At 50.1% G+C, this 11154-nt stretch overlaps 1 long non-coding RNA gene across 1 annotated transcript in view; it reads left to right on the forward strand.

Moving 5' to 3' along the window:
- LOC149872446 (uncharacterized) overlaps positions 1 to 10006 on the forward strand; it is a 51707-nt gene extending 41701 nt beyond the window's left edge. The window contains exon 3 of the long non-coding RNA XR_016440630.1: positions 9790 to 10006. This is a non-coding gene — a long non-coding RNA (uncharacterized LOC149872446). The remainder of the gene's footprint in view (positions 1 to 9789) is intronic.
- The last annotated feature ends 1148 nt before the right edge of the window (positions 10007 to 11154 follow it).

Here is an 11154-nt window from a genome sequence, read left to right on the forward strand (position 1 = left end):
AGAGGGAAAGTCCTGTCTGAGCTGGCAAAGCTCCAACTGCAGGGTCAAAGAGCTGCAGAGGGAACTCCTGTCTGGGGGTGCATGTGTGGGGTGGGAGAGACATCCCTGAGAGGGAGCAGGCTGAGAGAACACAAACCAGCATGGGTGTGCGAGGACACGCATAATCCCTAGTGTATGCAGGAAGTGTATTTCCAGAAGAAAACGCAAGGGAGCCTATTGCCTGCAGCAGCTGTTCAGAGCCTGCTTCACTGTATTGCCATTTTCACAGGACCAGCAGAAAGAAGCTTCGCCTCTGCCATCTAGCAGTGAATCATAGTTATAGCTGTGTTGCCATTGATTGTTAGGGGAAGTGGATTGTGACCAGAAGGAAATCAACTGGGTTTTGGGGGGGGGCGGGGCGAGGAGATAAACAGTTTTAAAGGGTAATAACCAGGTGAATTTAATTACAGAGGTTGTTTAACACAAGTGGAGCTATCCATCGTGCTGGAATTATCCACCCCAGCCTTGTAATTGTAAATTTTATTTAAATTGTTAGTTTTATTATTAATCATTGTTATTATATTTTTGTTTGGTTATTTTTTTATGTATATAAATTGGTTGTGCATAGTAAAGAATAATATGTTCATTGGGTTCATAGCAAATTCCTGGCTGGTGTGGGTGAGGGACACACCTCTTCATGGGATACCTCAGTCAGTAGATCTGCCTGAGGGGCTCCCAGGGCTACTGGCACCCTGAGGTCCCAAAATCTGGTACATCACCTGGCCTAGTGTGCCAGCATAGGTTACATTCATTAGCAGTTAAAGGAGCAAAACCTTATGTGAAGACATTTTCCCTCAGCCAGGCAGAATGTGGAAATGTTTTATGACTTTCTTTGCCATTGTTCAAGTATCAAACAAGCTGTTTCAGTACCTTTCCACAATCCAACTAAGATTAACAGCTGTCCAAATGTGAGAGAATGTGCAGTTCACTTCTTCTCTGCAGCCAAATTCCATAACCACTTCTAGAATATTAACTCTGGTTAACCTCATTGCTGTGACAAAGGAACATTTCATATTTCTATATGAAGGACTATAAAAGAGGCATAATACCTAATATTGTAAAAATGAACTGATTGCCAGAGCTGTGCCAGATTCAGCAGTCTAGCAAACATTTACTTTGGTTTTCTTTCTAGCTTCTATTTATGCCCTAAATTAATGAAGGAGTTTTAAGTCTGAACTAAGCCCATCAGCCTGACTTCTATCCTGGGAAAGATCTTAGAAAAGTTTTTTAAAGAGGCCGTCCTTAATGGACTGACCGACACCAACTTCCTAAGGGATAGCCAGCATGGGTTTGTTGCGGGTAGGTCTTGCTTGACCAATCTCATTTCCTTCTATGACCAGGTGACCTATCACCTGGACAAGGGAGAATAGATTGATGTCATATATTTTGACTTCAAAAAAGCCTTCGATCTGTTATCCTATGATGACCTCTTGGCAAATCTGACCAATTGTGGTCTTCAGTCCACCAGGATCCGCTGGCTGGGAAATTGGCTCTGTGGTTGGACCCAGAGGGTAGTAATTGATGACAGTCACTCATGGTGTCCTGTGACCAGTGATCAGACACAAAGGGTGGTAATTGATGGAAGTCAATTGTCATGGTGTCCTGTGACCAGCGGGGTCCCCCAAGGCTCTGTCCTTGGACCCATATTCTTCAACATCTTCATTAATGATGTGGACATTGGATTCAGGAGAGGACTGGCCAAGTTTCTCAATGACACCTAACTTTGGGGCAAAGCAGCCACACCAGAAGACAGGTGGGTGATCCAGGTTGACCTGGACAGGCTCAGCAAATGGGTGGATGAGAAACTGGTGGTGTTTAACACCAAAAAATGCAAGGTTCTCCATCTTGGGAAGAAAAACCTGCAGCATCTTGATAGGCTTGGCAGTGCTATGCTGGCTAGCACTACAGAAGAAAGAGACTTGGGGGTCATCATTGACCACAAGATGAACATGAGCCTGCAATGCGATGCTGCGGCTAGTAAAGTGACCAAAACGCTGGCTTTCATCCATAGATGCTTCTCAAGCAAATCCCAGGACTCCATTCTCCCCTTGTACTCAGCCTTGGTGAGGCCGCAGCTGGAGTACTGCATCCAGTTTTGGGCTCCACAATTCAAAAAGGATGTGGAGAAGCTTGTGAAAATCCAAAGAAGGGCTACGTGCATGATCAGAGGTCAGGAAAACAGATCTTACAATGACAGGGTGAGAGCTATGGGGCTCTTTAGCCTGGAAAAGCATAGGCTCAGGGGTGATCTGATGGCCACCTACAAGTTTATCAAGGGGTAACCACCAGTATCTGGGAGAACGTTTGTTCACCAGAGTGCCCCAAGGCTGGACATAAGGAAGAATTTCTTTACTGTCCGAGCCCCCAAGGTCTGGAACAGCCTGCCATCGGAGGCAATTCAAGCATCTACATTGAACACCTTCAAGAGCAAATTGGATACTTACCTTGCTGGGATCCTATGACCCCAGCTGACTTCCTGCCTTTGGGTGGGGGGCTGGACTTGATGATCTTCTGAGGTCTCTTCCAGCCCTAATGTCTATGAAATCACATGACATTTGGCTGTGGCCCCTGGGTTTTAGTTTATCTTGGATCAAACCTGTGCAATGGCCATGCATCAGCTCAGGCTTCTAGAACTGTAAGGAAGTGAAATTGATAAGATCCTCCAGGTGGCACCTGTTGTTTCTATCAAAAAAAATAAAAAGTGTGTTGGTGGGGGTTGGTGGGGATATCTTCCATGACAAAAATCTTTCTGGCAGACTGGGGCCCCCTAGGAGGTTTTCTTCCTCTGTAGCAGAGGCATGACCTTTACCTGGGGTGTCTTGAGCTTTACAGAACATAGGGATAGCTACACCTATATCATCCCTAACCAATATCTGTTCAACCACTTCTTGAACACCTGAAGTGATAGAGATTCCACAATTTCCATAGGTGTATAATCCACTGCCGCCCCCGCCCCCCTCCTTTTCTAACAGTGAAGTTTTTTCCAGATAGCCAATCTAAGCCTACTTTTCTGCAGCTTCAAGTCATTGGTCTGCATTCTGCTCTCTGCAGCAAGAAAGAAAAGATGGTTTTACTCTTCTTTATGTCAGCCCTTCAAATATTTGAAGACTGCTATATCGTGTCTCCTCTTAAGTGCCATTTTCACACGTTGAACGTGTCCACCTCCTTCAACCTTTCCTCATATGACTTGTTTTTCAAGCCCTTGATCAACTTTGTCCACCTCTGGAGCCTCTCCAATTTCTCTGCATCCTTTTTAAAATGTGAAGCCCAGAACTGCACCCCATATCCAGATGAAGCCTGACCAGTGCCAAGTAGAGAGCTCCTTTTGGAAGTCAAGGTACACAGTGTCAACCTCCTCTCTTATGCAGATGGCAAGTTACCTAGCCATGCTGGCTGCCATTCAGAATCCTATCTTCTGAAAGCCTATTGCATATAGACTCCTTAATGAATTTTTCAAGGATTTTCTCTGGGATAAAAGGTAGGTTAATTGGCCTATAGTTACCCAGGTCCCCTCTCCTCCTCTTCTTGAAAATGGGCACAACACTGGCCCTCTTCCAGTCCTCAGGGACCTCTCCAGAGTTCCATGAGTTTTGGAAGAGTTTCACTAGTGGTTCCACGATGACTTCAGCCAGCTCTTTCAGCACTCTCGGATTATGTTAATCCGGTTCTGCTGACTTGTATAGATCTAATTTTTTTAATTGATCACACACAAGTTCAACTTCAATAGTAGAAAGCAGTCATTCCCACCATGCCCATTCTGTACCCTCTTTGGCATGATATTCCCCTTGGCCCAGTAAAATACTGAAGCAAATTAGAAATTCCAGAGTTGAGTTTTTTCCTGAGTGCTGGTAAACAGTTGTCCTGAGTTGATGAGTAATGGCCCCACACAACCCTGTGTTAATCTTCATTTCTGTTGCTAATTTAAATTCTATAAGAACTACTTCGCAGTTAGGGTGGCTAGGAACTGCAACCAACTTCCAAGGAAAGTGGTGCTGGCTCCTACCCTAGGGGTCTTTACGAAGAGGCTTGATGCCTACCTGGCTGGAGTCATTTGAGCCCAGTTTTTCTCCTGACCAGGCAGGGGGTCAGACTTGAAGATCTACAAGGTCCCTTCCAACCCAACTTCTATGATTCTAAATTCAGTTCATAGATTTCATAGACATTAGGGCTGGAAGGGACCTCAGGAGATCATCGAGTCCAGCCCCCTGACCAAAGGGCAGGAAGTCAGCTGGGGTCATAGGATCCCAGCAAGATAAGCATCCAATTTACTCTTGAAGGTGTTCAATGTAGGTGCTTGAACCACCTCCACTGGCAGACTGTTCCAGACCTTGGGGGCTCAGACAGTAAAGAAATTTTTCCTTATGTCCAGCCTGAAACAGTCTTGCAGGACTTTGTGACCGTTCGACCTCGTCATCCCTTGGGGAGCTCTGGTGAACAAACGTTCCCCGAGATCCTGGTGGTCACCCCTGATAAACTTATAGGTAGCCATCAGATCACCCCTGAGCCTGTGCTTTTCCAGGCTAAAGAGTCCCATGGCTCTCAGCCTGTCATCGTAAGATCTGTTTTCCTGACCTCGATCATGCGCGTGGCTCTCCTCTGGACTCTCTCAAGCTTCTCCACAGCCTTTTTGAATTGTGGAGCCCAAAACTGGATGCAGTACTCCAGCTGCGGCCTCACCAAGGCCGAGTACAAGGGGAGAATGATGTCCCGGGATTTGCTCAAGAAGCATCTATGGATGCAAGCCAGCATTTTGGTCGCTTTACTAGCCGCAGCATCGCATTGCAGGCTCATGTTCATCTTGTGGTCAATGATGACCCCCAAGTCTTTTTCTTCTGTAGTGCTATCCAACATAGCACTGCGGAACCTATGAGGATGCTGCAGGTTTTTCTTCCCAAGGTGGAGAACCTTGCATTTTTCGGTTTTAAACACCATGAGGTTCTCGTCTGCCCATTTGCTGAGCTTGTCCAGGTCAGCCTGGATCACCCGCCTATCTTCTGGCATGGATGCTTTGCCCCAAAGTTTGGTGTCATTGGCAAGCTCCAGAAGAGTGGTTGCTTCTCAAGGAAGCGATCCTCAGTGCACAAGCTAAATCTATTCCAACAAGGAGGAAAGGCAGCAAGAAGGAACAGCAGCCCTCCTGGCTCTCGAGAGACCTAGCGGACCTACTGTGGCTAAAAAGGAAAGCCTACAAAGGATGGAGGACGGGCTTCACCTCCAAGGAGGATTACTCCACGCTGGTCCGGTCCTTCAGGGACCAAACCAGGAAAGCCAAGGCTGCAACTGAACTCCAACTAGCTTCAGGCATCAAGGACAACAAAAAGGCCAACCTATTAAATAGGTACTTTGCATCAGTCTTTCATCAGTCACATGGGATGCCCATGCCTGCTACGGGACAGGGAAATCTGGGTGAGGGGGATCCCCTACCCTCCATCAATGCTGACCTCATGAAGGAACACCTTGAGAAGCTGGATACCTTCAAGTCAGCTGGCCCTGACAATCTGCACCCCAGGGTACTCCAGGTGCTGGCGAGGGTCATAGCCCAGCCCCTAGCACGGATCTTTGAAAACTCCTGGTGCTCTGGTGTAGTGCCCGAAGACTGGAAGAAGGCCAATGTGGTGCCAATCTTCAAGAAAGGGAGGAGAGTGGATCTGGCTAACTACAGGCCCATTAGCCTGACTTCTATCCTGGGGAAGATCTTAGAAAAGTTTATTAAGGAGGCCATCCTTGAGGGACTGGCCCAGGCTAACATTCTAAGGGACAGCCAGCATGGGTTTGTTGTGGGTAGGTCTTGTTTGACCAATTTCATTTCCTTCTATGACCAGGTGACCTATCACCTGGACGAGGGAGAAGAGATTGATGTCATATATCTTGACTTCAAAAAAGCTTTTGATCTGGTATCCCATGATCACCTCTTGGCCAAACTGCCCAGTTGTGGCCTTGGCTCCACCACGATCCGCTGGCTGGGAAACTGGCTTCGTGGTCGGACCGAGAGGGTTGTGATTGATGGCAGTCATTCATCATGGTGCCCTGTGACCAGTGGGGTCCCCCAAGGCTCTGTCCTGGGACCCATCCTGTTCAACATCTTCATTAACAATGTGGACATTGGAGTCAGGAGTGGACTGGCCAAGTTCGCCGATGACACCAAACTTTGGGGCAAAGCATCCACGCCAGAAGATAGGCAGGTGATCCAGGCTGACCTGGACAAGCTCAGCAAATGGGCAGACGAGAACCTCATGGTGTTTAACACCAAAAAATGCAAGGCTCTCCACCTTGGGAGGAAAAACCTGCAGCACCCTTGTAGGCTCGGCAGTGCTACGTTGGATAGCACTACAGAAGAAAGAGACTTGGGGGTCATCATCGACCACAAGATGAACATGAGCCTGCAATGCGATGCTGCGGCTAGTAAAGCGACCAAAATGCTGGCTTGCATCCATAGATGCTTCTTGAGCAAATCCCGGGACGTCATTCTCCCCTTGTACTTGGCCTTGGTGAGGCCGCAGTTGGAGTACTGCGTCCAGTTTTGGGCTCCACAATTCAAAAAGGCTGTGGAGAAGCTTGAGAGAGTCCAGAGAAGAGCCACATGCATGATCAGAGGTCAGGAAAACAGATCTTATGATGACAGGCTGAGAGCCATGGGACTCTTTAGCCTGGAAAAGCGCAGGCTCAGGGGTGATCTGATGGCCACCTATAAGTTTATCAAGGGTGACCACCAGGATCTGGGGGAACGTTTGTTCACCAGAGCGCCCCAAGGGATGATGAGGTCGAACGGTCACAAACTCCTGCAAGACCGTTTCAGGCTGGACATAAGGAAGACTTTCTTTACTGTCCGAGCCCCCAAGGTCTGGAACAGTCTGCCAGCGGAGGTGGTTCAAGCGCCTACATTGAACACCTTCAAAAGTAAATTGGATGCTTATCTTGCTTGGATCCTATGACCCCAGCTGACTTCCTGCCCTTTGGGCAGGGGGCTGGACTCAATGATCTCCTGAGGTCCCTTCCAGCCCTAATGTCTATGAAATCTTCCAGAGTTCTCCAGTTTCCCCTCGGGAGTCTCGGGGTTAGAGAGAGAGCTAGGTCCAGATGGTAAGGCTTCTCTGTCTCCCCTGCTTTGCTGCTGCTTCACCTCATGGCGGAAGAGAGAGAGCCTCCTCCCGCCCGCAACCTATATAGCCCCTGTGACCTCATTCACCTGGGCCAGTGGAGGTCAGCCCCAGTTGGCTGTCAGCCAACCAATTTGAAATACATCACCTGTTACCAGGCATATTCCAGCTCCTCAGGTAGAAACCCCCCACCCAGGTAATTGATGCAAGTCACGTAGGCAGTGGGAGCAGGTTTCCCCCCTCCCTCAGGAATGCAGCCAGCTCAGGTTACCTAAATAGACAGGCCGAGGGTGCGCTCCCCTGTGTGCTGGGCCCATCCTTATCAAATTGTTGCAGCTCAGAGATTTTAGTCACAGTGTCACAGGGCAGAGATTTTGGGAGAAACAAGGTGGCTTTCTGCCACAGTATACTCCTCTTTGGAGATAGCACCCCACTTCCACCAGTCCCCTGGTGGGACTGTGCACCTCCTGAATTAAGTGGACATCCTGTATCTCAGTGAGGAACCTCCTGGAACAGTGCAACCTGGCTGACTGTTCCTCCCAGCAGATGTCCGGGTAATTTAAATCACCCATGACAACTACATCCTTCCCTTAAATGCCTCTGCAAGCTGGCCCAAAAATTCCTGGTCCAGCTCCTCCCCTTGGTTGGGGGGGGTCTGTTGTAGACCCCCACCATTAGATACCTCTCCCCACAGCCCCCTTGTATCTTGACTCCGAGCACTTACGCTTGCCCCTCTGACCCCATTTTGCTGGCAGAGGACGTGTATTGCTCCTTGACATAGAGCACCACACTCCCACCTTTCCTTTCTTCTCTATCCCAACTGTAAAGCCTATAGCCCCTAATGCTAACTGCCCAGTCGTGGGATGAATCACACCAAGTTTCTGTACGTATAGAAGACTTTCTTTCTGTTAGATCACTTATCCCATAGTCTGGATTACTCCTGGCCATGTCACTTGTTCTCACATGAATGAGTAGCCTGGGGTAGTAGTCGGAGGGTCGAACAAGCCTAGGGAGCCTCTCTGCAACATCCCAGAGAGTCAGCAGACCTCATGGACTAGGGGTCCAGACAGCAGAGAGGTCCCTTGATGCCCTGCAGGAGAAAGTCGCCCATCACCTTGTGCTTCCTTTTGTGAGTGGCACCACACTGCTTACCGTCCTCCTCTGTTGTCACCATCAGAGCCTCATGTGTGGGACCTTGCACTTGTCAGTATTGAACTTCATCCTGTTAGCTTCAGCCAAGCTTTCTAATCTATTGAGATCCTTCTGAATTTCACTCTGATCTTCCATTTGCAATCCTTCCCAATTGTGTGTTGTCTACAAACTCAAGAAGCTTTCTATGCTAGCATAAAAATCATTAATGAACATATGAACAGCACTGGGACAGCCCCCAGTGGAACTCCACTCAAAACCTCCTGCCATTCTGACTTAGATCCATTTATAAATACCCTTTGCTTGCAGCTATTGAACCAGTTCTATCCACCTTGTAGAAGTTTTGTCCATTCCACAATTCTCCAATTTATTTATGAGAAGGTATGGCAGGACACTGTTGGTGCCTGCCACTTTAAGGACTGAGCCAAACAGCCAGTAGGTGCTTGATTATGGTGACCATTTTAGAACTCTGGCTGCCTATATAAACAGGGCAGTTTGCTGCTTGCAGGCAGAAACATTGCCTGGATGAAAGACTGTATGAAACATCTTGGAGGTAAGGGCAGGAGTTTAGGGGGATAGTTTGGAGGCTTCTGGTCCTGGGCATGACCTAAAACTGCACCCTGCCAGGAGTGGGTAGCCTGGTGGGTCTCCCAGTGGCATTGGAGTCTCCAGGAAAATATCAGACCAGTTGCCACCCTGGTGGAAGGTGTGTCAGGGTGCCTCAATAACACCTAGCCCCCACACAGCTGTGGTTAACAGTTGGGGCCAGGCATGGCTATGACCACCTGAGCCCCTACTGGGGGGGAAGCCCCATGGCCCCCAGGCGGGGGTAGAAGATGTGGAGCCCCAGTAAGGGTAGGCCCCAGTGAGAAGGCACAGATGAAAAGCCCCAATGAGGGGGCAGGTGTGGAGCCCCAGTGAGGGGGCAACCAGAGGGCTGGGAGCCTGATGCATATGTGTGAGTTTGTATAGAGTTGCCCTGGGAGGGGGCAGGGCAAGCTTGGCTCTGGAAGGGTAATTAGCTGGCCACTACCTCAGTGAGGCTTGTAGGAGAGGCCCAAAAGACAGTATGTCTGCCACCCAAGGTGTGCGGTAAATAAAGCCTACGGCCAAAGGGGCCCACTCTGAGAGGCAGCTTGGCGATATAAGCTGTCAATTCATGAAACAGACCCTGTGAGAGGGGGTGGAGTGTGAGAGGCCCTAGTGAGAGGAGGGCAGTACGAATGTGTGTGTGTCTGCAGCCTGACAACAAGGATTAAAGGTGGTCCAGATGTAGGCCAGGAGCATTATGTCACCTGGATGCCATCTGTGAGGCTTGGTGTGGAAGAGCCCTGACCCCAGGCAGCCCCAGGACTCACCGGGCTGGGTGGAGCATGCCCGGCCTGAGCTGGCAGCGCGGGAACGTGGGACGTGAGAGGCGCGGCACCGCCGGAGCTGGCGCGAAAGCCTGGGAGGGAATCTCCACATGGAGACTGGCGGCACACACTTTAATTAACTCTCCTAGGTGCTGCGAGGAGCCAGTGGACTCAAAAGCGGCGCCGGTGCGGAGCAGCAGCGGCCAGAAGGAGTCAGAGGAGGAGGAGCTTCCCGGCGGGGGAGCAGCAGCATGGCGGACGGCAGGAGGAAACCCGGCAAGGACCTTCTGGAGCCGGGTAGGGCCCCGCAGGGTGAGCTACGAGGGACAGAGGGCCCTCAGGGCCACTGATCAGGTGGTGGGGGCTGGGAGTGGGGAAGCTGCCCCACCACAGCCCCGGCCAGAGTGGCCCGTAGCCAGAGGCGGCGGCGGCAGGCAGACCCAGAGAGGACTGTTGGGAGACGGACCCCTGGCGGGAACGGCGGGCCCAGGCTAGACATAGGGGACCCTGCTGGGACTTACTGAGCGACCCGGGGGTCGCTAAAAGGACTTCCTTTTTGGGAGAAAAGAGACCCCGACCCTCGCTGGGGTAAAGGGGAGCACCATTGGGACTCACCGTGCGGAGGCTCGGGTGAGGGTGTAGGGGAGGCAGGAGCCCTCGAAGACCCCAGACCGGACTGGACAGGAGACCCGTTTTTGGACGTGCACCTGCCAAGGAAAATCACTGAACCAATACCATCAAAGTCGTGGCAGGAGGACTTGGCGGGAGCAGACTGGGAGCGGGAGTCACTCCAGAGCACGTAAGGGGGGGAAAGGACCCCACGACGACCCACGGGTGCTTGATTCGCGCCCTTACGGGTGGACCCATGGACACTTGGGCTGTGGTGTAAGGGAGGAACGGAGCCGCAGATAGTGCCCCCTGGCATTGGGGAAAGAATGGGTAGTCCGCTGCCTTATTAGAACCAATTAAGAAACAACAAGGCATGGCAGATGAGGAGGTGGGTGGTCGGTCCAGAAACAGGTGGGCAGGCCAATGGCAGCCTGGCCCCGAGAAAGCCCCCTGTTACAGAAGGTCATGTGGAACCTGTCAAAAGCCTTGCAGAAGTCCAGATCCACAATATCCACAGCATTCCCTTTGTTGACCCAAGTAGTTACTTTGTCAAAGGAGGAGATCTATTTTGTTAGACATGATTTGTTCTTGGTCAATTCATGCTGGCTGCCTGTGATCAGCCCTTCCTGCTCCCTTTGCTTGCATGTGGCCTTCCATAGGTTCTGCTTCAATAACTCCCAGGTATTGAGGTGAGGTTAACTGGTCTGTAGATCCCTAGGTCCTCCTTTTTGCCTTTTTTAAAGACAGCACTGTTGGCCTTTTCCAGACCTCTGATACATTGCCTGTTTTCCACAACTTCATGAAATAAGAGCCATTGCCAAGGGGTCTAAGATCTCCTTTGCCAGGTTCTTCAGTATCCTGAAACTAAAAAAGGCAATCCTGAAAGTATGGAATACAAAGGGTCT

The sequence above is a fragment of the Crocodylus siamensis genome, chromosome 2, assembly GCF_052110815.1.
Source record: "Crocodylus siamensis isolate JL-2025a chromosome 2, ASM5211081v1, whole genome shotgun sequence".
Lineage (NCBI taxonomy): Eukaryota > Metazoa > Chordata > Crocodylia > Crocodylidae > Crocodylus > Crocodylus siamensis.